This window comes from Meles meles, chromosome 19, assembly GCF_922984935.1.
Source record: "Meles meles chromosome 19, mMelMel3.1 paternal haplotype, whole genome shotgun sequence".
NCBI lineage: Eukaryota > Metazoa > Chordata > Mammalia > Carnivora > Mustelidae > Meles > Meles meles.
The window spans coordinates 40,372,921-40,379,667 of record NC_060084.1 but is presented as its reverse complement, the minus strand read 5'-3'; the positions used below and the strand labels follow the sequence as shown (position 1 = coordinate 40,379,667).

Sequence of the window (6,747 nt, the reverse complement as noted above, 5' to 3'; positions counted from 1 at the left end):
GATGTCGAATTTTATCAAATGTTTTCCTGTATCTATTGAGATAATCAGGTGATTTTTGTCTTATATTCTTATTCTCAATAAGAATAAATATTCTTTATTCTCTTGGGGCGCATGGGTGGCTCAGTGGGTTAAAGCCTCTGCCTTCAGCTCAGGTCATGATCGCAGGGTCCTGGGATCGAGCCCCGCATCAGGCACTCTGCTTGGCAGGGAGTCTGCTTTCCCCTCTCTCTCTCTGCTTGCCTCTCTTCCTACTTGTGATCTCTCTCTCTCTGTCAAATAAATAAATAAAATATTTTTTAAAAAAGAATAAATATTCTTTATTCTCAATAAGTGTAATATGATATATTGCAAAAAGTGTAATAAGTGTAATATGATATATTACACTTATTGGTTCGCATATGTTTTTTTAATATTTTATTTATATTTGACAGAGAGAGATCACAAGTAGAGAGGCAGGCAGAGAGAGAGAGAGAGGGAAGCAGGCTCCCTGCTGAGCAGAGAGCCCGATGCGGGACTTGATCCCAGGACCCCGAGATCATGACCTGAGCCGAAGGCAGCAGCTTAACCCACTGAGCCACCCAGGCGCCCTTGGTTCGCATATGTTGAACCATCCTTGCATCCCAGGGATGAATCCCTCTTGATCATGGTGTATGATCCTTTTAATGTGCTGAATTCAGTTTGCTAGTATTTTGTTTAGAATTTTTGCATCTATATTCATCAGAGATACTGTCCTGTAGTCTTTTCTTGTAGTGTCCTTGTATTGTCCTTGGCAATCTGGGTACTCTTGGCCTTATAAGCTTATGAATATTCCTCTTCTTCATTTTTTGGAATTGTTTGAGAAAGATTGGTGTTAAGTCATCTTTAAGTGTTTTGTAAAATTCATTAGTAAATTTATCTAGTCCTGAGTTTTTCCATTTTGGGGAGCTTTTTGATTACTGATTCAATCTTATTCCTTATTGGTCTGTTCAGATTTTTTTATTTCTTCCTGATTCAGTTTTGGTAGGTTTTATGTTTCTAGAAATTTATCCTTTTCTTTAAATTACCCCGTTTGTTGGCATATAGTTGTTCATAGTAGTTTCTTATGATCCATTCTATTTTTTTGATGTCTTTTGTAATGTCTCCCCTTTCATTTATAAATTTATTGATTTGGGTCCTCTTTTCTTGTTTAGTCCAGCTAAAGTCTTGTTAATTTTGTTTTATCTCTTCAAGAGCAAACCCTTAGTTTTCTTAACCTTTTCTATTATTTTCCTGTCTCTTCATTGATTTTTGCTGTAATCACTCTTTCCCTTGATCTACTAATTTTGAGCTTAGCTTGTTCTTTTTCTAATTAGTCTTTAATACACTTAATCTGAGAGTTTTCATATATGAATAAATTTAACCCATTTTTGTATATTGTCCTGGTTGACATTGTTCCTACTTGAATCATTTCACTATAAGCCTTTGGCTTTTGTTTCATTGCCACTTAACCTATTTTCTTCTTCTTTTTTCTTTTTAATGATTTTATTTATTTTACAGAGAGAGTGTGAGCGAGTGAGTGAGAGAGAGAGAGAAGCAGACTCCCTGCTGTGCAGGGAGCCTGACAAGGGGCTCAATCCCAGGACCCCTGAGATCATGACCTGAGCTGAAGGCACTTAATCTGAGCCACAGGTACCCCTTAAACTGTTTTTTATCTTTTGCATTAGGGGTTATGTTTTGGTTTTGAATGATTTGAAAAGTGACCTTCCTATTTTTAATTCTACTAGCTATTTTTGCTTTGAAAAACACGCATTTTTTAAAGTTTTTATTTTAATCACCTCGTGCTCTTCACAACAAGTGAGCTCCCTAATCCCCCCAAATATGGAATGCTCTATGACTCTATGTGTCATCTTCACCCAGGGGCCATGCTAATCTTCTCTGTGTTGTTCCAATTTTAGCATATATGCTGACAAAGTGAGTACTTAACAGGTATTTGTTATCACAAAACCATATATACCACCATATAATATATAATATATATACCACCTCTTCTTTATCCATTCATCAGTTGATGGACATTTGAGCTCTTTGCATAGTTTGGCTATTGTAGATAATGTAGCTATAAAAATTGGGGTGCATGTGCCCCTTCAAATCAGTATTTTTGTTACTTTTGAGTAAATACCTCATAGTGCAGTTGCTGGATTATAGGGTAATTCTATTTTCAACTTTTTGAGGACCCTCCATACTGTTTTCCAGAGTGGCTGCACCAGTTTGCATTCCCACCAACTGGGTCAGAGGGTTCCCCTTTCTCCACATCCTTGCAAACATCTGTTGTTTCCTGTGTTGTTAATTTTAACCATTTTGACTGGTGTTAAGGTGGTATCCCATCATGGTTTTGATTTGTATTTCCCCGATGATGAGTGATATTGAGCATCTTTTCATGTGTCTGTCAGCCATGTGGATGTCTTCTTTGGAAAAATGTCTGTTCATGTCTTCTGCCCATTTCTTATCTGGATTATTTGTTTTTTTGGGTGTTGAGTTTGATGAGTTCTTTATGGATTTTGGATACTCTCTCTCTCTTTTTTTTCAAGATTTTATTTGACAGAGAGAGGGAGAGCATAGCAGGGGGAGCAGCAGGCAGAGGGAGACGGAGAATCAGGCTTCCTGCCAAGCAAGGAGCCCAATGCAGGGCTCGATCCCAGGACTCTGGTATCATGACCTGAGCTGAAGGCAGATGCTTAATGACTGAGCCACCCAGGCGCCCTGGATACTCTTTTATCAGATATGTCATTTGCAAATATCTTCTCCCATTCCGTAGTCTGCCTTTTAGTTTTGATTGTTTTCTTCACTGTGTGGAAAACTTTTATCTTGATGAAGTCTGAACAGTTCATTTTTGCTTTTGTTTCCCTTGTCTTTGGAATGGGTCTAGCAAGAAATTGCTATGGCTGAGGTCAAAGGGATTGTTGCCTATGTTCTCCTCTAGGACTTTGATGGTTTCCTTTCTCACATCTAAGTCTTTCATCCATTTTAAATTTACACAGTATGTCTTTCAAAACATTTACAGTGCTTTATAGTTATTTTATTCATATTTACTTCCTATATTTAATTGATTTCCACATTCACCGTTAGGACTTCTACCACCTACTTCTACTTTAAATGTTTCTGATTAATCTGTTATCCACAATATTTCTATCAAGTGAATTTTTTCAGAACAGGTGGAATTTTCAGAGCCCATATGTAAATGAAAATTGTATGTGACTTTCACACAATAGAACTATTGACTACATACATCCTTTCCCCCTGCTCAGTATATCCTGTTATTCTGTGACACACTCACAGGCCTGATTTTCTACCTTCGTGAGCGATCTTCTCTTTTTCCTTCCTGAAAATCTGCATTCTTTATCATTGAAATTCAAAATATCATCCAAATATTGGGCAATTTTTGTTAGTTTTCCTTTGACAGCAACAGGATCTTTTTACCTGAAGATCAACATTTTTCTTCAACTCAAGCAAATTTTATTCTCTTCTCTAAATAATGCTTTGCTCCCCTTTGTCCTGGAATCTTCTTTTATACATGCCAACAATTCTCATGTCCTCATCTGTTTTCCTGATGCAGTGGTAACAGTGACTCAAGAACAAAAATACGACCAGAGATCCGGTTTGCTTCAAGGCAAACAGTATGTGCAAAGATCCTGAGGTGGGAAGGAACTTTGAGTAATCAGGGAACAGAAAGAAGACCCTTCTGATGGGAGTGTAGAAGGAGAAGGAGGTATGAAATTAGAGAGAAAGGTAGGGCATTGCAGGCCACAGTAAATTCAGCTTTTAAATGTGAAGAAAAGCCACTGAAGGGTTTTAATGAAGGCAGTGATGGGACATGGCTTACATTTGGATATCGAGAACACTTTTCCAGTTCAATAGGAGAGAATGTGTCATGAGGTTAAGAATGAAGATGGAGGGGCACCTGGGTGGCTAAGTGGATTAAGCCGCTGCCTTCGGCTCGGGTCATGATCTCAGGGTCCTGGGATCGAGCCCCGCATTGGGCTCTCTGCTCCGCGGGAAGCCTGCTTCCTCCTCTCTCTCTGCCTGCCTCTCTGCCTACTTGTGATCTCTCTCTCTCTCTCTGTCAAATAAATAAATAAAATCTTAAAAAAAAAAAAAGAATGAAGATGGAGAGACTAGCTCTTACATTTGTTACAGGGCTGATAGCATCCAGGTAAAATATAACTGGGGCTCAACTAAGGTGATGGCAGTGGAAAGATGGGAAATTCAGGGCGCCTGGGTGGCTCAGTGGGTTAAGCCTCTGCCTTCGGTGCAGGTCATGATCCCAGAGTCCTGGGATTAAGCCCCACATCTGGCTCTCTCCTCAGCAGGGAGTCTGCTTCCCCCACCCCCAACCTCTTCTGCCTGCCTCTTTGTCTTCTTGTGATCTCTGTCAAATAAATAAATAAAATTAAAAAAAAAAAGATGGAAAATTCAAGGTAATTGTAGGCATCAGAATCAACAGGACTCACTAGTCCCCTAGATATCAAGCAAAATGAGGAATCAAGAATGACTAATATTTTTAGCTTAAATTACTGGCAGATTTCTGATATATGGAAGACTGTGCTGAGGGAACCTGCTTAAAAGGGAAAATTGTAGATTAGGGAACAAGCTTAGCTGTTTTAACAAAGAGACCCCAAAATATAGTGGCTTCTTTTTCTTTCACGTAGCAAGCAAGAGGTGAGCAGTCCAAGTCTGGCAGACAGTTATGTCCTAACACCTGGCTTCTATGTCTGGGTCCCAGGAAGCTGCTTCAGTTGTCACAATTTTTAGTCACTTAGAAGGGAAAAAGAGAAACTAGAGGGCAAGCAGTTTTCTTTTTTTTTTTTTTAAAGATTTTATTTATTTGACAGAGAGAGATCATAAGTAAGCAGAGAGGCAGGCAGAGAGAGTGAGAGGGAAGCAGGCTCCCTGCCGAGCAGAGAGCCCAATGTGGGACTCGATCCCAGGATCCCGAGATCATGACCTGAGCCGAAGGCAGCGGCTTAAACCACTGAGCCACCCAGGCGCCCCTCTTTTTTTTCTTTTTTTTAAAGATTTTATTTATTTATTTGACAGACAGAGATCACAAGTAGGCAGAGAGGCAGGCAGGGAGGGGGGGAGCAGATTCCCTGCTGCGCAGAGAGCCTGATGTGAGGCTCTATCCCAGGACCCTGGGATTATGACCTGAGCCGAAGGCAGAGGCTTTAGCCCACTGAGCCACCCAGGCGCCCCAGCAGTTTTCTTTTTAAAGGATATAACCTGGAAGTTGCTTACCTCACCCAAGGACCCAATAAGGTATGCGAACAGGTAATGAGGGCTCTAAGAGCTAAAGGTCAGTTAGAGGAGAAGTTACAGAGAAAGAGGACAAGTAGTTGAGAAGTTGCAGAAGTTAAAAACAAAACAGAGGTTTGAGAAGAGTCAGTAAATAACTACATATGCCCAAATGTGAGGGTACCCCTTTCAAAATCCCTCAGAAGAGAAGTCCCCTCATACCCGAGCCCTTTGTGTCTCCCACAGGATAGAGCATGCTTATTTTTATTAACAAGGGAACTGTGAGGACGAGACATGTTAACTTAAAATGCTGATGCCCGTGTAGTTTTGGATTCTCGTGGAAGTCATTCAAAGGAATCAACAAAAGAAGGTAGGGAATGGAAACGAACACTGACTTCGTATTTATTCCTGAATTTTAACTTCGGTTTCGAGAGACTGCATAGTATTAGAGAAAGTGAGTTTTCCCGGCTGCGTCCTGGTGGAGACAGCATGGAGTAGGGATGCCAGCATGGGCAGGAAGGGGTCTAGAAGGAGGAGGAGTAGGGACACGTGATCTGCCCTATTATTTTGTGTTGGGGCCCTAGGGTATCACAACAGGTAGAAGTCAAGTGAGTCTTCCAAAAGGAGTTCTTGGAAGACAAGGTTTCATTTAGATGAAAAAGACAAAAATACATTGTTATGAAGAAACCTGTGTCAAATTACTTTGTCACTTCTCCTAAAATCATCCACTGAACCACATAACTCCAGCAAAAAGGGTGCAGGGCTAAGAGGGTTGGGAAAGGCAGTGCTATGCAGTTTTCCCACTCTCTCCCAGCTAGGGAAGTGAGCCTGGAACATTCCACTACCAACAGAGTCTTCACAGCCTGTGCTGGCCTCATCGCCTTCTGTGGGAGATCTTTCTCTGTTTCAGACTCAATGTCGTCCTCCTTTGCTCTGCGTAAGCGCGTGCATCCCAGGACACCTGGCCAATCCTGTATCTGTCCACTGCAGGAGGAGCACCTGGTGGCCGTGGGGGCCTGACCTGAACTACTGAAACCGATTTTGCTCTGCCTCTTCTCCGTGTGAATACAACGTTATTCTACCCAGTGCTTGGCTGTGCTGTGGATTCTTTGGTGACTATGATACCAAGACGCAGTGGGCCGAATTGTTACCATTTCTGCTTTTGGTGGTAGGTGACAAATGTCACTTGCTTGTCAAAGCACCAGGTTCCACTCTTAGCTATGGCACTGATGAGCTGTGTGAAACTCTCTGTTTTCTAATTGGCAAAATAATGGTGTTCAGTGAGTTCTCTTCCAGCTATAACATTCTGTTTTCTGTGAGAATGAAATAGTATTATGCCCAAAGCCAAATCAGTAAGGAGAGCTTCTGTAGGTCCAGAAGCCAGAGGGAATGCTAACAGTGTATGGTTCTCAAAATGTACACATTGGGACCATTCATTGAAGAAAACCAATTTTACTTCAGATCAGAGTTTCTGAACCTTGACAAGGTAATTGTTGTGGA

At 41.0% G+C, this 6,747-nt stretch overlaps 1 non-coding gene across 1 annotated transcript; it reads right to left on the bottom strand.

Annotated features, from left to right (window-relative positions):
• Positions 1–1,830: 1,830 nt before the first annotated feature.
• On the bottom strand, positions 1,831–1,937 carry LOC123931926. The gene has a single exon (XR_006816347.1). It is a non-coding gene; the product is annotated as a U6 spliceosomal RNA (small nuclear RNA).
• Between the last annotated feature and the right edge of the window lie 4,810 nt (positions 1,938–6,747).